The sequence below is a fragment of the Erythrolamprus reginae genome, unplaced genomic scaffold, assembly GCF_031021105.1.
Source record: "Erythrolamprus reginae isolate rEryReg1 unplaced genomic scaffold, rEryReg1.hap1 scaffold_187, whole genome shotgun sequence".
Taxonomy (NCBI): Eukaryota; Metazoa; Chordata; class Lepidosauria; order Squamata; family Dipsadidae; genus Erythrolamprus; species Erythrolamprus reginae.
In genome coordinates this window covers 32,906-53,603 of record NW_027248570.1, presented here as the reverse complement: position 1 = coordinate 53,603, position 20,698 = coordinate 32,906, and the positions used below count along the sequence as shown (strand labels likewise).

At 40.9% G+C, this 20,698-nt stretch overlaps 1 pseudogene; it reads left to right on the top strand.

The window, feature by feature from the left end:
• The window catches only part of LOC139155978 (zinc finger protein 850-like), a 45,346-nt pseudogene extending 24,945 nt beyond the window's left edge, over positions 1 to 20,401 (top strand).
• The last annotated feature ends 297 nt before the right edge of the window (positions 20,402 to 20,698 follow it).

The window sequence follows — 20,698 nt, the reverse complement described above, 5'->3', positions numbered from 1 at the left end:
TCATAAAAAACAACCCCAGAATATTACAAAACAAGCACACAATCAATCTAACACCAAAACAACATAGGCAAGGGGGAGATGTTTCAGTTCCCCCATGCCTGACGGCAGAGGTGGGTTTTAAGGAGTTTGCAAAAGGCAAGGAGGGTGGGGGCAATCCTAATCTCAGGGGGGAGCTGGTTCCAGAGGGTCGGAGCCGCCACAGAGAAGGCTCTTCCCCTGGGTCCCGCCAGACGACATTGTTTAGTCGACGGGACCCGGAGAAGGCCAACTCTGTGGGACCGAACCGGTCGCTGGGATTCGTGTGGCAGAAAGCGGTCCCGGAGATATATAGAAAAAGATGTTGAGATTATGGAAAAGGGGCAAAGAAGAGCAACTAAGATGATAAAGGTTCTGGACACTAAATCGTATGACGATCAGTTAAGGGAGCTAGGATTACAAGGCTATTGAAGGGAAGGATCAGAAGTAAGCATGGTAAAGGAGCTTTTAAGAAGTGGCTGTGGTCCTCATGGCAGCTACGCAGGTTTATTTATTTATTTTATTTTAATTAGATTTGTATGCCGCCCCTCTCCGCACACAGTCCTCGAGACTATACAGATTAAGTTCATGAAGTCTTTCATGATAAGTTTTATGCTTAAGACCTTCCACCAATTTTGTAGTCCGTCTTTGGACCCATTCAATTTTATCAGTATCTTTTTGTAGGTAAAGTCTCCAGAACTGAACACAGTATTGCAAATGTCGTCTTACCAGCGCTCTATACAGCGGGATCACAATCTCCCTCTTCCTGCTTGTTATACCTCTAGCTATGTAGCCAAGCATTCTACTTGCTTTCCCTACCACCTGACTGCACTCTTCACCCATTTTGAGACAGACTGTGCCCCCTTGCTTTCCCTACTGCTTGACCAAACTGTTCACCCATTTTGAGACTGTCAGAAATCACTACCCCTAATTCCTTCTCTTCTGTGTTTGCTAACACAGAACTGGCAATGCAATACTCAGATTGAGGATTCCTTTCCCCCAAGTGCAGTACAGTGGTCCCCCGATCATTGCGAGGGTTCCGTTCCAGGACCCCTCGCAATGATCGCGATACCCGGGGGATCACTGTATTTTACAGTTGGAAACATTAAACTGCAGTTTCCATTACTAAGGTATCTATCAGCTCTTTATGTGGAACCATATCAAAGGCTTTGCTGAAATCCAGATAGGCAATATCCACAGTATCATCTTCATCCAACACCTTTATGACATAGTCAAAGAAATCAATGAGATTAGTCTGACATGATGCCCTCAATAAAGCCATGGTTTCCTTTAAAAAATAAATTTAGGAAGAAATGTTTCCCTGTTCCCCCCCCTTTTTTGGTATGTTGTCTGGTAGATATGTAAATATGTAAATAAACAAAATAAAAATATTTCTTTCAAAAAATAAATTTAAGGAAAAATGTTTTCACATTCCTCCCCCTCCCCCTCTTTTTGTATGTTGGCCTTGTAGATATGTATATTTTGTATTTTGGTTTGTTTTAAATTCAATAAAAATCATTTTTTTAAACAAAAGTAAAATAAATTTAGGGCTCAGAACATATCTAAACTTGGTAAGCTAAGTAGCATCACATTTCACTATTTCACTAGGCTCACTTGCAAAGGTCGGTCGCTGGAAGTGAAAAACGATTTGACAGCATTTGTACAGTGAAAACATCTTGCAAACGCCTTAGATAGAGACGGGGCAAGAGTGTTTTTATTCTTGCTATCAAGGAGATGGAAGTCAAAAAGGCAACATCTGTGCCAGAAACGTGCATAATAGAGGAGTTAAAACCGTAGAGTACTGAATTGCTAGAAAAGATTGGAGGAGAGAAGAAACGCAGACGAACTTCCTCTTCCGGAAGACTCATGGGAGGAAGGTGGGGTGCAGAGCGGCTTTTGTGCTCTTCCAAGGATCGAAACAGCAGCTGGAAGGTGAGTTCAGGGCAGGTGGGAGGAGAGTTCGGGAGCAAATCGGGCTGTTTGTTTTTCCTGTACGGCCTCGAAGCAGAGAAGCAACTCGGCTGAAGCATGTCAGCTGCTACAGGTTCCCCTACTGCCCAAATTTAAGCCCACTGGTATTGCACGCTATGAAACTGGTTGCTGCAATTTTCTGCTGGTGGGAAGATTGAAAAATTCTTTGGGAATGGCTTCCCTCCAGAGGTTGTGGGTGCTCCATCACTGGAGGTTTGTGACAGAGTTGGAAGGGACCTTGCGGGTCTTCTATTTTGACACCCTGTGCAAGCAGGAGACCCAATATCATTTCAGACAATTGGTTACTTGTTCTCAGTATCAGGGAAATTCTCATTAGTTGTATTCTGCTTCTCTCCTGGATTAGTTTCCATCCATTGCTTCTTGTCTTGCCTTCTGGTTCATTACAAAATAAATGGACTCCTTTTTTTTTTTTTTGACTCCTCAACAATTGGAACCTTACTGTCATGTCATCCCAGTCCTTCCTTTTACTAGACTAGACATACTTGATTCCTGCAACCCTTCTTTATATGTTTTAGCCTCCAGCCCCCTGTTGGTCTTCTCTGCACTCTTTTTTTGGTGGGGGGTATAAATTTCTTATTGTTTTTCACACCTTACAGAGATTCCAATTTACATACCTCAAATTAAAATATAATACAATACAAAATCAAATGTCAAATTCTTAGTCAAATTAATAAAATGTTTCTAATTATTTATCCAATTATTTCTGGTATGTATCATTCAACTTGTGCTACCTCCTTTCCAAATGCTATCATCCGGATTTTAGATAATGTTCTTTGCTTTCATTTATATTTAAAGTGCTATAACTCTCTAAATTTCTCTTGGCTATTTGCTATTTTTCCTAACTATGCCATCGTGCTTCACTCCCTTTCTAGCGTTCTTACATTCAATCTTCTTACACTCCTACTTTCATTTGGGAAAAAAAATCACCTCATTTTATCGTAACTGCCCTTAACAATAGAAAATATCCAAATTTACATCTCTTTAAAAGCCCAGAAAGGAAAGAATTTTTAAAAAAAAGAATAAAAGGGAAAAGGAAAGAAAAAGAAGAGCGGAAAAGAAAAAGAAAAGGAAAAACACTATTCATATTGTATCTTAATCTATACATAGGAGGAAGGGTTGTTGTTAGAAATTTTAAAATACATTTCCTACTCAATTCATTTATTTCACTTATTTCATTATATCAGTATATCATTTCTACTTTAAAAGATCAAAGTAAATTTAAATAATTATTATTCCATTATTTTATGCCAAAAGTATCTTCCATTAAAAAAGACCAAAGTATTAACATTCTTCCCTAATCTAGATATTTTCCACTGCCGTTCTTAGTATGATAATCTTCCCTAATCTATAAACCCCGCTGTGAATCCCAGCGTAATCTTCCCTAATTTGTGTGTCACTGTCATATTAGTGCAATAATCTTCCCTATTCTAATTATTTTCACTGCTAAATGCAGTGCTAAATCTTTTGATCTGTTAAAGTAGAAATGATATGATATAATGAAAGAAGTGAAATAAATGAATTGAGTAGGAAATGTATTTTAAAATTTCTAACAACAACCCTTCCTCCTATGTATACATGAAGATACTGCTAAATCTTCCATAATCTATATATTATTCCTAATTCTAAATATCTTCCACCATTGAACTCAGTGATAATGATAAAAGAGCTGGGGTGGCGCAGCAGGTAGAGTGCTGTACTGCAGGCCACTGAAGCTGACTGTAGATCTGAAGGTCAGTGGTTCAAATCTCATCACCAGCTCAAGGTTGACTCAGCCTTCCATCCTTCCAAGGTGGGTAAAATGAGGAGCCGGATTGTGGGGGCAATAGGCTGGCTCTGTTAAAAAGTGCTATTGCTAACATGTTGTAAGCCGCCCTGAGTCTAAGGAGAAGGGCGGCATAAAAATTGAATGAATGAATGAATGAATGAATAAATGAATGAATAAATGAAAAAATAAATAAATAATCTTCCCTAATCTATTGATTTTAACTCTTTGTTGTTTCTTCGGTCTTTCCTTATAATGCCTAACATAATTAGTGCTAGTTATTATCCCATATTATTGTAACTCTCCTCCCTTTTCTTTTCCCCCTTCCTCCCACTTTGTTTATCGCCATAAATCAAATATGCAATTTATAATTCAATCAAAAAAGAGCAAAGAAGAGAAAAAAGGTCATCCAGAAATAATCATAATCATTATCAGATATCTCACCTATATCTCACCAGTAATCCAAGTGTGATCTTATCAAAGCATTATAAATTGATACTAACACTTCACATGATCTTCATTCTAGCCCTGTGTTAAGGCAGCCTAGGATTGCATTAGCTTTTGTGGCCACTGCATCACACTATTGGCTTTTTTTTAGTTGATTGTTCACTATGGTAGGACTTCAAGATCCATGTCACAGTTACTGCTATTGAGTCAGGTTGTACCTACCTATTCTGTACCTTGCCATTTGCTTTTCGTGACTAATTGTACAGCCTCTTTTCTTTTCTTCACTGAATTTCATTTTGTTGTCAAGATTCTTCTGTATCTTGTGTTTGTCTTTTGGGGTGTTGGCTATTCCTGCCAGTTTAGTGTTGTCTCCAAATTGTCCTCTGGGAATTGAGTGGAATATAATCCCAATTGAACAAACAACGAGTTCCCATTCTAGTCATTCATTGAAATTGTTTATGAAGATATTGAAGAATATATATTTAAGGGGAAACAGCATCTGCAATTATGTAATCTATCCCCAGCATTTCAAGATATATTTCATGATAGTCCTTTGCATTGCTAAGAATTCTTGATTGACCCAATTAAACAACTGAATTTGAATGGATATTTCAACATGGATCTCGGTAGTCTTCTATCAATTATAAATAATGTAAGTGATTAATGTTTGGGCGTGTTTGCTTTTTCATTATATATACTTTTTTTTTCATTTTTCACATCATCTCCAACTCCCTTATACACAATTAAAGTACTACTTTTCTTTTAATCTTACAGACAAAGAGGATGGCAATAAGAGCACTCTGGACAATTGTAAATAAGAACCAATGTTGAAAAGGGAAGAAAATCAAGCGGAAAATCAGAATATTTCCATTTCTTTCAGAAAACCATACAATTCCTCCAGCAGCTATTAGACAAGAGAGAGAAAATCAAGAGATGTTTCAAAATCGAATAAGCAGATTAAGAAGAACTCAAGGAAAGGTTACATGAAAAGTCAAAGGAGATTATTTTCAATTAAAAAAAAGGAAATATCTGGAAGTCAGTGGGGAGGAAAAGGTCAATAGAAAAGCCACATAGAAGCCAAATACAGCAGACAGAAATTCAAGCCTCCCCTTGTAAGGAAGATAATGGCTTGAATGAAAACACCACTAAACAAGGCATTGTCCATATTTTTACCTTTTAGTGAGCATGACAACATGGTGGTACACCAGAAGACACACATGAGGGAGAAAACATGACTCTGCAAATTGTGTAAATGTTTCATTAGAAATTTTGACATCATATCTGTGAGAAAGGTTTCAAATACTCGCAAAGAAGAGAAAACAATTGAATGTGCTGACTATAAAATTTTCTGTCACAATTTCAGTCATGAAACACCAGAGTATTCACACAGGAGAGAAACCCTTTAAATGTTCTGACTGTGGGAAAACTTTTAGTAATAGTTCCAGCCTGGTGCAACACCAGAGGACTCACACAGGAGAGAAACCCTTTGAATGTCCTGACTGTGGGAAATGTTTTAGTCGTAATTCCAGCCTGGTGCAACACCAGAGGACTCACACAGGAGAGAAACCCTTTGAATGTCCTGACTGTGGGAAATGTTTTAGTCGTAATTCCAGCATGGTGCAACACCAGAGGACTCACACAGGAGAGAAACCCTTTAAATGTTCTGACTGTGGGAAAACTTTTAGTAATAGTTCCAGCCTGGTGCAACACAAGACGACTCACACAGGAGAGAAACCCTTTCAATGTCCTGACTGTGGGGAAAGTTTTAGTGATAGTTCCAGCCTGGTGCAACACAAGAGGACTCACACAGGAGAGAAACCCTTTGAATGTCATTTCTATGGGAAAAGTTTTAGTCAGAAAATTAGGCTGGTGAAACATCTGAGGTCTCACACAGGAGAGAAATCCTTTAAATGTTCTGTCTGTGGGAAAAGTTTTACTCATAATTCCAGCCTAGTGATACACCAGAGGAGTCACACAGGAGAAAAACCCTTTGAATGTCCTGACTGTGGGAAAGGTTTTAGTCAGAATTCCGACCTGGTGCAACACCAGAGGACTCACACAGGAGAGAAACCCTTTGAATGTCCTGACTGTGGGAAAAGATTTAGTGATAGTTCCAGCCTGGTGAAACACAAGAGGACTCACACAGGAGAGAAACCCTTTCAATGTCCTGACTGTGGGAAAAGGTTTAGTGAAAGTTCCACCCTGGGGAAACACAAGAGGATTCACACAGGAGAGAAACCCTTTCAATGTCCTGACTGTGGGAAAAGGTTTAGTCAGAATTCCAGCCTTGTGCAACACCAGAGGACTCACACAGGAGAGAAACCCTTTGAATGTCCTGACTGTGGGAAAAGTTTTAGTCATAATTCCAGCCTAGTGGAACACCAGGGGACTCACACAGGAGAGAAACCCTACGAATGTCCTGATTGTGAGAAAAGTTTTAGTCATAATTCCAGCCTGGCGCAACACCAGAGGACTCACACAGGAGAGAAACCTTTTGAATGTCCTGACTGTGGGAAACGTTTTGGTCAGAATTCCAGCCTGGTGCAACACAAGAGGACTCACACAGGAGAGAAACCCTTTAAATGTCTTGACTGTGGGAAAGGTTTTAGTGATAGTTCCAGCCTGGGGCAACACAAGAGGACTCACACAGGAGAGAAACCCTTTGAATGTCTTGACTGTGGGAAAAGTTTTAGTGATCGTTCCACGCTGCTGCAACACAAGAGGACTCACACAGGAGAGAAACCCTTTGAATGTCTTGATTGTGGGAAAAGTTTTAGTCAGAATTCTAGCCTGGTGAAACACCAGAGGACTCACACAGGAGAGAAACCCTTTGAATGTCCTGTCTGTGGGAAAAGTTTTAGTCAGAATGCCAACCTGGTGAAACACCAAAGGACTCACACAGGAGAGAAACCCTTTGAATGTCCTGACTGTGGGGAAAGTTTTAGTCAGAGTTCCCACCTGGTGGAACACCAGAGGAGTCACACAGGAGAGAAACCCTTTGAATGTCCTGTCTGTGGGAAAAGTTTTAGTCAGAGTTCTAACCTGGTGAGACACCAGAGGACTCACACAGGAGAGAAACCCTTTGAATGTCCTGATTGTGGGAAACATTTTAGTGATAATTCCAGCCTGGTGAAACACAAGAGAACTCATACAGGAGAGAAACTCTTTGAATGTCGTGTGGGAAAGGTTTTAGTGATAGTTCCAGCCATTTGAAACATCAAAGGACTCACACAAGACAGAAACCCTTAAATGTCCTCTATTGTGGGAAAGGTTTTAGTCATAATTCCAGCCTGTGGAGACTCTAGTGGTCTCACATAGGAGGGAAACCCTTAGAAAGACCTGACTGTGAGAAGAGTTTAAGTGGTAATTCTAACCTGGTGCAAAAGCAGAGGGCTCACACAGGAGAGAAACCCTTTTAATGTCTTGACTGTGGGAAATGTTTTAGGGATAATTCCAACCTGGTGAGACACCAGAGGTCTAATACAGGAGATAAACTCTTTGAATGTCCTGATTGTTGGATTGTCACATCCCTTGTATCCTGGACATAAACGGTTTCAACTCCTACCCTCAAAATGTAAAACAAATAATTCCCTCAACGCTGTCAAAGTATTTACTAACTCTGCACTACTATTACTATTAGTTTTTTCTCATCATTCTTATCACCTGTTTCCTCCCACTAACGATTGTATGACTAACTTGTTGCTTGTATCCTTAAGGTTTGTATTAATATTGTTTCCTCATTACTTATTTGATCCCTATAATCATTGTGTTGTACCTCATAATTCTTGACATATATATATATAAACATAAAAAACCTTTCCTAATACATTATATAATCTATAGAATAAAGTTCTATATCTTTAAACCAAAAAACAATAACTACAATTTGTGTTGAATCGTTAGTGCTCCCGCCATTTCTTATCCTCGCCATCTGGTTTCCAATATTTTAAATTCAATTCTCTTTTTTCAGTTTTTACAATATTAGCTAATTAAAATACATACATATCTCTTAATTTTCTATTCAATCATAAAACTTCCCTCAAATATTATAATAATCAGAATCTTGTTTATCTTTAAATTTCAAGTCAGTCTATTCATCTCTGCACAGTCCATGTTTTTTCTCAAAACGTCCCTTTCAGTTGGTATTTATTCAATTTCCAGTTCTGAGCATATACAATCCTAGCTGCCGTAACTACATCAATAATAATAATAATAGTAGTAATAGTAGTAATAATAATAATAGTAGTAGTAGTAATTTATTAGATTTGTATGCCGCCCCTCTCCGATGTTTCATCCTTATCAAAAGTATCTGGTAAATTACCCAAAGGTATATTTCCGGTTTAAGTTCAATAGTCTTTCTTAAAATCTTCTCAAGATTGACTTCTAAATGTAGTTCATAAAATCATCTGCCACAATGTTCTTACCTGTCAATGAATACTTCAGTTTCAACCACAACAACAAACAAGCACACAATATATTCAAACTCAATGTAAACGGCTCAGATACTAAATCAGTGCCTGGAATGCACTACTTGACTCTGTGGTTTCTTCCCCAACGCCAAAAACTTTAACCTTAGTCTGTATATAGTCAACCTCACCCCTTTTCTTAGAGGTGTGTAAGGGGCGTGCATAAGCGAACCATCGTGCCTACCCTCCCTGTCCTACTGTCCAAATTTACCTATACCTATTTTGCTTTTGTTTATGTTTATAACTGTTACCACGTATATGTTTTGACAAATAAATAAAATAAAAATACTTCCTTTAAAAAATAAATTTAGGGGAAAATGTTTTCCCATCCCCCCCCCCCTCACCTATTTTTCTATGTTGGTCTTGTAGACATGTATGTTTTGTATTTTGTATGTTGGTTTGTTTTAAATAAACAATATTTAAAATTTGTATTGGCAGTTCTGTGTTGGCAAATACTTCAAAAGAAAAGGATTTAGGGGTAGTGATTTCTGACAGTCTCAAAATGGGTGAACAGTGCAGTCAGGCGGTAGGGAAAGCAAGTAGGATGCTTGGCTGCATAGCTAGAGGTATAACAAGCAGGAAGAGGGAGATTATGATCCCACTATATAGAATGCTGGTGAGACCACATTTGGAATACTGTGTTCAGTTCTGGAGACCTCACCTACAAAAAGATATTGACAAAATTGAACGGGTCCAAAGACGGGCTACAAGAATGGTGGAAGGTCTTAAGCATAAAATGTATCAGGAAAGACTTAATGAACTCAATCTGTATAGTCTGGAGGACAGAAGGAAAAGGGGGGACATGATCGAAACATTTAAATATATTAAAGGGTTAAATAAGGGCCAGGAGGGAAGTGTTTTTAATAGGAAAGTGAACACAAGAACAAGGGGACACAATCTGAAGTTAGTTGGGGGAAAGATCAAAAGCAACATGAGAAAATATTATTTTACTGAAAGAGTAGTAGATCCTTGGAACAAACTTCCAGCAGACGTGGTAGATAAATCCACAGTAACTGAATTTAAACATGCCTGGTATAAACATATATCCATCCTAAGATAAAGTACAGAAAATAGTATAAGGGCAGACTAGATGGACCATGAGGTCTTTTTCTGCCGTCAGACTTCTATGTTTCTATGTTTCTAATAAATAAAAATCTTTTTTAAAAAAAGTAAGATAAATTCAAGGCTCAGAACATACTAAATTTGGTAAGCTAAGAAGCATCACTTTTCACTATTTCACTTGGCTAAAGTGACCAGACGAGCGGGACAGTCACACTTTATAATAATTTGTCCCTTTCAAAAATGCCCTGCTGTTTTTCCTCCCAACAAGCCCTGTTGAGAAGAGGCTTGCGGGAGGGGATTCTGGGCTTTCCGCTGATGCCTCGCCCTCCCCGTCCCTAACCCAGCTTGGCAGGAGGTCTCTGCGGGGAGGAAGAAAGAGCGAGAGGGCCCACTGAGGTAAAGGGGCGCCGCGGCGGGGACGGTGAGGCGCGCACTTGCTGAGGGGAGACGGTGTCATTGGCAAAGCTTCTGTTGCCTCGGTGCTTCTGGAGGCAGCGGCCAGCCCAAGGACGCAGTCTGTCCGGGCACCTCAGGATCCGCCGAGGGGGAAGCACAGTGTTGCTTTCCCTCACCTCGGAACTGGCGGAGCCTCCCTGAGTGCGCTTGGGGGCATCCTGAGGCGGGGTCCTCCCCTCGCCCCCCCCGTTTGCCCCCTGCCCTCGGAGCCCCCATTTTGCTGAAGGAGCAGGTGGGAGGGAGCCGGGAGCGTCTGAGAGGAAGGAGCCTCCCGCTGAAGGGCCTCGTCTGAAGGGGGAAAAGTGTGTGTAGAGGAGGGGGGAGGCCGGACCAGGCTGCCTTTGCGTCTCTCTTCCAGGAGCCGGAGGGGGCTGGGTTCATGGTGGGGGGAAGGCCCTTATGGAGAATGACGAGGGAGGGGAGAAGAGTGAGGAAGAATGAGTGAGAAGGAGGGAAGGAGGGAGAGAGAAAGAAAGAGAAATAGAGAGGGTGAGAGAAAAAAGAGGGGAAGAGAAAGAAAGAGCGAGGGGAGAGAAATAGAGAGGAAGGGAGAAAGAAAAAGAGACAAAGAGACAAAGATAAATAGAAAGAGAGGGGGAAGGTAGGAGGGAGAGAGAGTGAAAGAGAGAGAAAGAAAGATGAAGGAAGAGAGAGAAGGAGGGAGGGAGAAACAAAGGGAGGGAGGAAGAGAGAGAGAATAAAAGAAAGGAAATTTTCTGGTCACTTGCAAAGGTCAGTTGCTAGAAGTGCAAAACGATTTGATAGAATTTATACAGTGAGAACATCTTGCAAACGCCTTAGATAGAGACGGGGCAAGAGTGTTTTTATTCCTGCTGTCAGGAGATGGCAGTCAGAAAGGCAGCATCAGTGCCAAAAAGGTGAGGAGTTAAAAGCATCGAGTACTGAATTGCTAGAAAAGATCCGAGGAGAGAAAAAACGCAGAGCTTCCTCTTCCGGAAGACTCATGGGAGAAAGAGGGCCTGTAGAGCGGCTTTTGTGCTCTCCCGAGGATTGAAACAGCAGCTGGAAGGTGAGTTGAGGGCAGGTGGGAGGAAAGTTCGGGAGCAAGTCAGGCTGTTTGTTTTTACAGCCTGGGAGCAGAGAAGCAACTCGGATGAAGCATGTCAGCTGCTGCTGCTGCAGGTTCCCCTCCTGCTGAAATTTAAGCCTTGCGGGTCTTATATTCCGACGCCCTGCAGGAGACACAATACCATTTCAGACAATCGATTAATTGTTCTCAGCATCAAGAAAAATTCTCCTTAGTTCTGGGCTACTTCTCTCCCGGATTAGTTTCCACCCATTGCTTCTTGTCTTGCCTTCTGGTGAATTGCAAAATAAGTTGACCCCGTTCTTGGCCCTTCAACTATTGGAATACTGCTATCATGTCACCCTTAATCCTTCCTTTTACTAGACTAGACTAGACATACTCAATTCCTGCAACATTTCTTTATATGTTTTAGCCTCAAGCCCCCTACTGCTCTTCTCTGCACTCTTTATAAAGTCTCAACACCTTTTTAAAAAATGTGGCAATCAAAACTAGTTGCAATAATCCAAGTGTGATCTTACCAAAGCATTATAAATTGATACTAACACTTCACATGATCTTCATTCTAGCCCTGTGTTAAGGCAGCCTAGGATTGCATTAGCTTTTGTGGCCACTGCATCACACTGTTGGCTTTTCAAAAGTTGATTGCTCACTATAGTAGGACTTCAAGATCCATCTCACAGTTATTGCTATTGAGTCAGGATGTACCTATTCTGTACATTGCCATTTGCTTTTTTGTGACTAAGTGTACAACCTCTTTTATTTTCTCTACGGCCCAGTGTTCAAATCTATCAAGATTCTTCTGTATCTTGAGTTTGTCTTTTGGGGTGTTGGTTATTCCTGCCAGTTTAGTGTTGTCTCCAAATTGTCCTCTGGGAGTTGGGTGGAATATAATTCCAAATGAGCTGAGTTCCCATTCTAGTCATTTACTGAAATTGGTTATGAAAATATTGAAGAATACTGAGAATAACATAGAGGCTCCATATAATTGTAGTTCCATTGACTAATGGTTGAATATGGTTTGTCAGCCAGTTACAAATCCATTGGATGGTGATCATATCCATACCACATTTTCTTCATTTACCAAGTCGTATTTTTTATTTATTTATTTTTTATTTATTTATTCTTTGTCCAATATACAATACATATGAAAGGTAATGGACATTAAGTGATATATAAAAGATAGGAAGTGAAGAGGAAGAGAAGTAGGTGGGAAGGGAAGAATATATATGATAAAATGGAAAGGAAAGACAATTGGACAGGGGACGAAAGGCACATCAGTGCACTTATGTATTTATCAAATGCCTTTCTGAAATGCCAGGATGCTGTGTCCATAGCATTTTGCTAGTCTACTAATTTAGACACTTTCTAAGAAGGAAATAAGTTTTGTTTGACATGATCTTTTTTCAACAAACCCATGTTGGCTTCTGGTTCTAAGTTTGCTTGGTTCTACATGTTTGCAGATCTGTTGCTTGGTTATCTTATTCAGGATCTTAATAATAACACAGAGTTGGAAGAGACCTTGGAGGTCTTCTAGTCCAACCCCCCTGCTTAAGCAGGGAACCCTACACTACTTCAGACAGATGATTATCCAACATCTGCTTAAAAACTTCCAATGTTGGGGCATTCACAACTTCTGGAGGCAAGCTGTTCCACTATTCAACCATTCTGACTGTCAGGAAATTTCTCCTTAGTTCTAAGTTACTTCTCTCCTTGTTTATTTTCCTCCCATTGCTTCTTGTTCTTCCCTCAGGTGCTTTGGAGAATAGGTTGACTCCTTCTTTGTGGCAACTCCTGAGATACTGGAACACTGTTATCATGTCTCCCCTGGTTCTTCTTTTCATTTAACTAGCCATGCCCAGTCCCTGCAACTGTTCTTCATATGTTTTAGACTCCAGTCCCATAATAATAATAATAATAATAATAATAATAATAATAATAATAATAATAATAATTTATTAGATTTGTATGCCGCCCCTCTCCGAAGACTCGGGGCGGCTCACAACAAGCGATAAAACAATATTGTACAGGCACAAATCTAATATTAAGAAAAAACTAAAAAACCCTATCAATTAAAAACCAAACAGCACATACATACCAAACATAAATTATAATAAGCCTGGGGGAAAGGTGTCTCAAATCCCCCATGCCTGGCGGTATAGATGGGTCTTAAGTAGTTTACGGAAGACAAGGAGGGTGGGAGCAGTTCTAATCTCCGGGGGGAGTTGATTCCAGAGGGCCGGGGCCGCCACAGAGAAGGCTCTTCCCCTGGGGCCCGCCAGACAACATTGTTTAGTCGACGGGACCCGGAGAAGGCCGACTCTGTGGGACCTTATTGGCCGCTGGGATTCGTGCGGTAGTAGGCGGTTCCGGAGGTATTCTGGTCCAATGCCATGTAGGGCTTTAAAGGTCATGACCAACACTTTGAATTGTGACCGGAAACTGATCGGCAGCCAATGCAGGCCACGGAGTGTTGTAGAAACGTGGGCGAATCTGGGAAGCCCCACGATGGCTCTCGCGGCTGCGTTCTGCACGATCTGAAGTTTCCGAACACTTTTCAAAGGTAGCCCCATGTAGAGAGCGTTTCAGTAATCGAACCTCGAGGTGATAAGGGCATGAGTGACTGTGAGCAATGACTCCCTGTCCAAATAGGGCCGCAACTGGTGCACCAGGCGAACCTGGGCAAACGCCCTCCTAATCATCGTTGTTGCTCTTCTGTGTACTTTTTCTAGAGTCTCAGAATCCTTTTTGCATCTTGGTGACCAAACTTAATGCAGTATTCAGGATTGGTTGCAGTGTGACCTTATTAAGGCCTTATAAAATGATATTAACACTTCACGTGATCTTGATTGTATCTTTCTGTTTATGCAGCCTAGAACTGTGTTGGCTTTTTTGACAGCTGCTGTACATTGCTGGCACATATTTAATTGGTTGTCCTCTAGGACTCCAGGATCCCTCTCAGAGTTACTACTGTTGAGCAATATACCACGTATACTGTACCTGTGCAAAAAAAAATTTCTTGCCTAAATGTAGAACCTTACATTTTTCAACATTGAATTTCATTTTATTAGATAGCGCACATCTCTGAGGACTCGGGACGGGTCACAACATGTACAGAAAACAAGAATCAATAATAGCAATCCAATTAATACATTATAAAACAGTATTTAAAATTCTAATTAAAAAAGAAGAATCATCAATATCATTCATTCGACAATCAAACTAAGGTATTCATTGGTCAGGGGGGAAGATCTAAGGAACCCCAGGCCTGGCGGCAGAGATGAGTTCTTCTGGAAGGTGTTCTGTCTGGGTTTTCCCAGACCTCCACACCCACTGAAAAAACAGCCAGACACTCTGGTAAAATCCAAAAGTATTTTATAGCAGGAAAAAATAAGCACAAAGGAAAACCTGTCTTCACAGCAGACAGGTTACAATACGTTACAACAGGGTCCTGATGTCCAGTCAATTTCACAAGCTTCTTGCTGGCACACCCCCCCAAGGTTTCAATAGTCCAAGGCACAAACCAGGATTGTAGCCACCAAAGTTCACAGACAGGTCTCACGAATCTCCAAGATAAAACTCCACAAGCCAGGAAGGGTGGGGCCGCCTTTTATCCTTTCCCAAGCACCACACCCAAACCCAGCTGTGACCTCTAATGCTGGAAATACCTAGCCAATTGAGTTCGTCTCTGATTAGCTCTCCTTTGTCGCATATCTATGATGTCATGAGCATCTTCCCCCAGGGAATCCAGGCTGCTTGCTGGGGAGAGCTCCCCCTGGTGGAACTCTGGCTGTCCTTCTTCTTCAGCCTGGGATTCCGCTTCCTCGTCAGTCTGCACCTCCTGGTCCTCAGCCTCTCCCTCTGAGCTGGAAGCCGACAGCAAATCAGCCATTCCCGGAGGGGTCCCAGGCTGAACCACAACAGAAGGTGAGGAGGATGGGGGCAGTGCGAATCTCCAGAGAGAGCTGATTCCAGAGTGCCAGGGCCCCCACAGAGAAGGCTCTTCCCCTAGGTCCCGCCAGCCAACATTGTTTTGTCGACAGGACCCTAAGGAGATCAACTCCATGGAACCTCAACGGTTGCTGGGATTTGTGCGGCAGAAGGCGGTCTCGGAGATAGTCTAGTCCTATGCCATGCAGGGTTTTATTGGTCATAACTAACACTTTGAATTGTGTCCGGAAACAGATTGGTAGCCAGTGCAGTCCGCGGAGTGATAGTGAGATGTGGGCCTTTCTTGGAAAGCCCAGACTGCTCGCACGGCTGCATTTTGGGCAAGTTGAAGTTTGCAAACACTCTTCAAAGGTAGCCCCATTTTGCACCCATCTTCTGCAGTGTTGGCTATTCCTGCCAGTTTGGTGTCATAGAAACATAGAAGATTGACAGCAGAAAAAGACCTCATGGTCCATCTAGTCTGCCCTTATACTATTTATCTACGGAGAGGGGCGGCATACAAATCTAATAAATAAATAAATAAATAAATAAATATTTCCTGTATTTTATTTTAGGATGGATATATGTTTATCCCAGGCATGTTTAAATTCAGTTACTGTGGATTTACCAACCACGTCTGCTGGAAGTTTGTTCCAAGGATCTACTACTCTTTCAGTAAAATAATATTTTCTCATGTTGCTTTTGATCTTTCCCCTAACTAACCTCAGATTGTGTCCCCTTGTTATTGTGTTGACTTTCGTATTAAAAACACTTCCCTCCTGGACCTTATTTAACCTGTTAACATATTTAAATGTTTCTATCATGTCCCCCCTTTTCCTTCTGTCTTCCAGACTATACAGATTGAGTTCATTAAGTCTTTCCTGATACGTTTTATGCTTAAGACCTTCCACCATTCTTGTAGCTCATCTTTGGACCCGTTCAATTTTGTCAATGTCTTTTTGTAGATGAGTTCTCCAGAACTGAACACAGTATTCCAAATGTGGTCTCACTAGTGCTCTATATAGTGGAATCACAATCTCCCCCTTCCTGCTTGTTATACCTCTAGCTATGCAGCCAAGCATTCTACTTGCTTTTCCTACTGCCTGACCGCACTGTTCACCCATTTTGAGACTGTCAGAAATCACTACCCCTAAATCCTTCTCTTCTGAAGTTTTTGCTAACACAGAACTGCCAATACAATACTCAGATTGAGGATTCCTTTTCCCCAAGTGCATTATTTTACATTTGGAAACATTAAATTGCAGTTTCCATTGGTTTGACCATTTGTCTAGTAAAGCTAAATCATTTGCCATATCATAGACGCCTCTAGGAATATCAACCCTGTTGCACACTTTAGAGTCATCGGCAAATTGGCAAACCTTCCCTACCAAACCTTCCCCTATGTCACTCACAAACATATTAAAAAGAATAGGACCCAGAACAGACCCTTGTGGCACACCGCTTGTAACCTGTCTCTGCTTAGAATACTCGCCATTGACAACAACTCTCTGATGTCTACGCTTCAGCCAGCTGCAAATCTACTGAACTATCCTGGGATTAAGTCCAATCTTCACTAATCAGCTCTTTATGTGAAACCCTATAGTATCCTAGCCAAATGGCAGTCCAATTTCCTCTTTAAAATGTCCAGAGTATTGGAGTTCACAACGTCCACTGGTAGGTTATTCTACTGGTTGATCGTTCTGACCGTCAGGAGGTTTTTCCTTATTTCCAGGTTGAATCTCTGGAGAATAAAGTGAACCCCTCCTCTCTGTGGCAACCCCTCTTATACCTGTAGACTGCTATCATGTCCGCTCTGGTCCTCCTTTTCTCTAGGCTATCCATGCCCAGTTCCTGCAGTCTCTCTTCGTAAGTCTTGGTTTCCTAGCTGTTCCATTTCATGTTTGGTTTGTTTGGATTGTATCACTGTTTTATAATGGGCTTTTTATTATTGTTTTTCATATTAGATTTGTAATTCTGTTTTATTTGTTGTGAGTCGCTCCGAGTCTTCGGAGAGGGGTGGCATACAAGTCTAATAAATTGTTATTATTAATTATTATTATTTTTCACATAATCTCTAACAACTTTATAAACAAAGTCCTACTTTTCTTTGTATCTTGCAGACAAAGAGGATGGCAATAAGAGCACTCTGGACAATTGTAAATAAGAACCAACATTGAAAAGGGAAGAAGATCAAGCGAAAAGTCAAAATATTTCCATTTCTTTCAGAAAACCATACAATTCTCCTCCTGCTCCTCCAGCAGCTGTTAGACAAGAGAGAAAATCAAGAAAGATTTCAAGCTCAAATAAGCATTATGAAGAACTGAAGGTTACATGAAAAGCCAAAGGAGATTATTTTTCAATCATCAAAAAAGGGAAATATCTGGAAGTCAGTGGGGAGGAAAAGGCCAATAGTAAAGTCACATAGAGTAGACAGGAATGCAGCCCTCTCCCTGTGAGGAATAAAACGGCTTGAATGAAAGCACCACTAAACAAGGCATTGTCCATATTTCTGGTGGCCTCAGCTGTGGAAAAGTGACTTAAATTTGCCTATTGTCCAAAAAGAAGAGATTTCAAATCAGAGCTGTTTATGAAACGAGGAGCTAGACAGGAGAAAAGCCATACACACTATCTCAATGTAGCAAAAACTGCCTTGTGATTCATGGAAGCAACCACACAAGAGGGAAGCCACAAAAGTGCTCCCAATGTGATAAGTCCTTTAGTGAGCGTGGGAACATGTTGGTACACCAGAAGACACACATGAGGGAGAAAACATATGACAGTGCAAATTGTGTAAATGTTTCATTAGAAATTTTTAGGTCAGGTCTGTGAGAAAGGTTTCAAAGAGAAAATTCCTGTCTGGTGAAGCAAGCAATGCTCGCAAAGAAGAGAAAACATTTGAATGTGCTGTAACATATTCTGCCACAATTTCAGTCATGAAACATCAGAGTATTCACAAAGGAGAGAAATTCTTTCAATGTTCTGACTGCGGGAAAGATTTTAGTCAGAGTTACAAACTGGTGAGACACCAGAGGACTCACAGAGGAGAGAAACCCTTTGAATGTCCTAACTGTGGGAAACGTTTTAGTCATAATTCCAGGCTGGTGACACACCAGAGGACTCACACAGGGGAGAAACCCTTTGAATGTCCTGTCTGTGGGAAAACTTTTAGTCATAGTTCCAGCCTGCTGAAACACAAGAGGACTCACACAGGAGAGAAACCCTTTGAATGTCCTGATTGTGGGAATTGTTATGGTCAGAATTCTGACCTGCTGATACACAAGAGGACTCACACAGGAGAAAAACCCTTTGAATGTCCTGACTGTGGGAAAGGTTTTAGTCGTAATTCCAGCCTGGTGCAACACCAGAGGACTCACACAGGAGAGAAACCCTTTGAATGTCCTGTCTGTGGGAAAAGTTTTAGTCTGAGTTCCAGCCTGCTGAAACACAGGAGGACTCACACAGGAGAGAAACCCTTTGAATGTCCTGACTGTGGGAAAAGTTTTAGTCTTAATTCCTACCTGGTTGTACACCAGAGGACTCACACAGGAGAGAAACCCTTTGAATGTCCTGACTGTGGGAAAAGTTTTAGTCATAATTCATACTTGCTTGAACACCAGAGGACTCACACAGGAGAGAAACCCTTTGAATGTCTTGTCTGTGGGAAAAGTTTTAGTCGTAGTTGCAGCCTGGTGAAACACCAGAGGACTCACACAGGAGAGAAACCCTTTGAATGTTCTGATTGTGGGAATTGTTACGGTCAGAATTCCCACCTGCTGATACACAAGAGGACTCACACAGGAGAGAAACCGTTTGAATGTCCTGACTGTGGGAAAAATTTTAGTGATCATTCCAGCTTGGTACAACACAAAAGGTCTCACACAGGAGAAAAACCCTTTGAATGTCCTGACTGTGGGAAAAGCTTTAGTCGTAATTCCAGCCTGTTGAAACACCAGAGGACTCACACAGGAGAGAAACCCTTTGAATGTCCTGACTGTGGGAAAGGTTTTAGTGACCGTTCCAACCTGGTAAATCACAAGAGGATTCACACAGGAGAGAAACCCTTTGAATGTCTTGACTGTGGGAAAAGCTTTAGTCAGAGTGCCAACCTGGTAAAACACCAGAAGACTCACACAGGAGAGAAACCCTTTGAATGTCCTGACTGTGGAGCAAGTTTTAGTCAGAGTTCCCACGTGGTGGAACACCAGAGGAGTCACACAGGAGAGAAACCCTTTGAATGTCCTGTCTGTGGGAAATGTTTTAGTAATAGTTCCAGCCTGCTGAAACACAAGAGGACTCACACAGGAGAGAAACCCTTTGAATGTCCTGATTGTGGGAATTGTTACGGTCAGAATTCCGACCTGCTGATACACAAGAGGACTCACACAGGAGAAAAACCCTTTGAATGTCCTGACTGTGGGAAAAGTTTTAGTCGTAATTCCAGCCTGGTGCAACACCAGAGGACTCACACAGGAGAGAAACCCTTTGAATGTCCTGTCTGTGGGAAAGGTTTTAGTCTGAGTTCTAGCCGGCTGAAACACAAGAGGACTCACACAGGAGAGAAACCCTTTGAATGTCCTGACTGTGGGAAAAGTTTTAGTCTTAATTCCTACCTGGTTGTACACCAGAGGACTCACACAGGAGAGAAACCCTTCGAATGTCCTGTCTGTGGGAAAGGTTTTAGTCAGAGTTCCAACCTGGTGAAACACAAGAGGACTCACACAGGAGAGAAACCCTTTGAATGTCCTGACTGGGAAATGTTTTAGTCAGAATTCCGACCTGGTGCAACACCAGAGGACTCACACAGGAGAGAAACCCTTTGAATGTCCTGACTGTGGAGAAAGTTTTAGTCTTAATTCAACCCTGGTGAAACACAAGAGGACTCACACAGGAGAGAAACCCTTTGAATGTCTTGATTGTGGGAAAAGTTTTAGTCAGAATTCTAGCCTGGTGAAATATTTAATATTTAAACATTTAATATTTAAACCAAAAAACAATAACTACAATTTGTGTTGAATCGTTAGTGCTCCCGCCATTTCTTATCCTCGCCATCTGGTTTCCAATATTTTAAATTCAATTCTCTTTTTTCAGTTTTTACAATATTAGCTAATTAAAATATACATATCTCTTAATTTTCTATTCAATCATAAAACTTCCCCCAAATCTTATAATAATCAGAATCTTGTTTATCTTTAAATTTCAAGTCAGTCTATTCATCTCTGCACAGTCCATGGTTTTTCTCAAAACTTCCCTTTCAGTTGGTATTTATTCAATTTCCAGTTCTGAGCATATACAATCCTAGCTGCCGTAACATATATATCAATAATAATAATAATAATAATAATTATAATAATAATTATAATAATAATAATATAATAGTAGTAATAATAGTAGTAGTAGTAGTAGTAGTAGTAGTAGTAGTAGTAGTAATTTATTAGATTTGTATGCTGCCCATCTCCGATGTTTCATCCTTATCAAAAGTATCTGGTAAATTACCCAAAGGTATATTTCCGCTTTAAGTTCAAT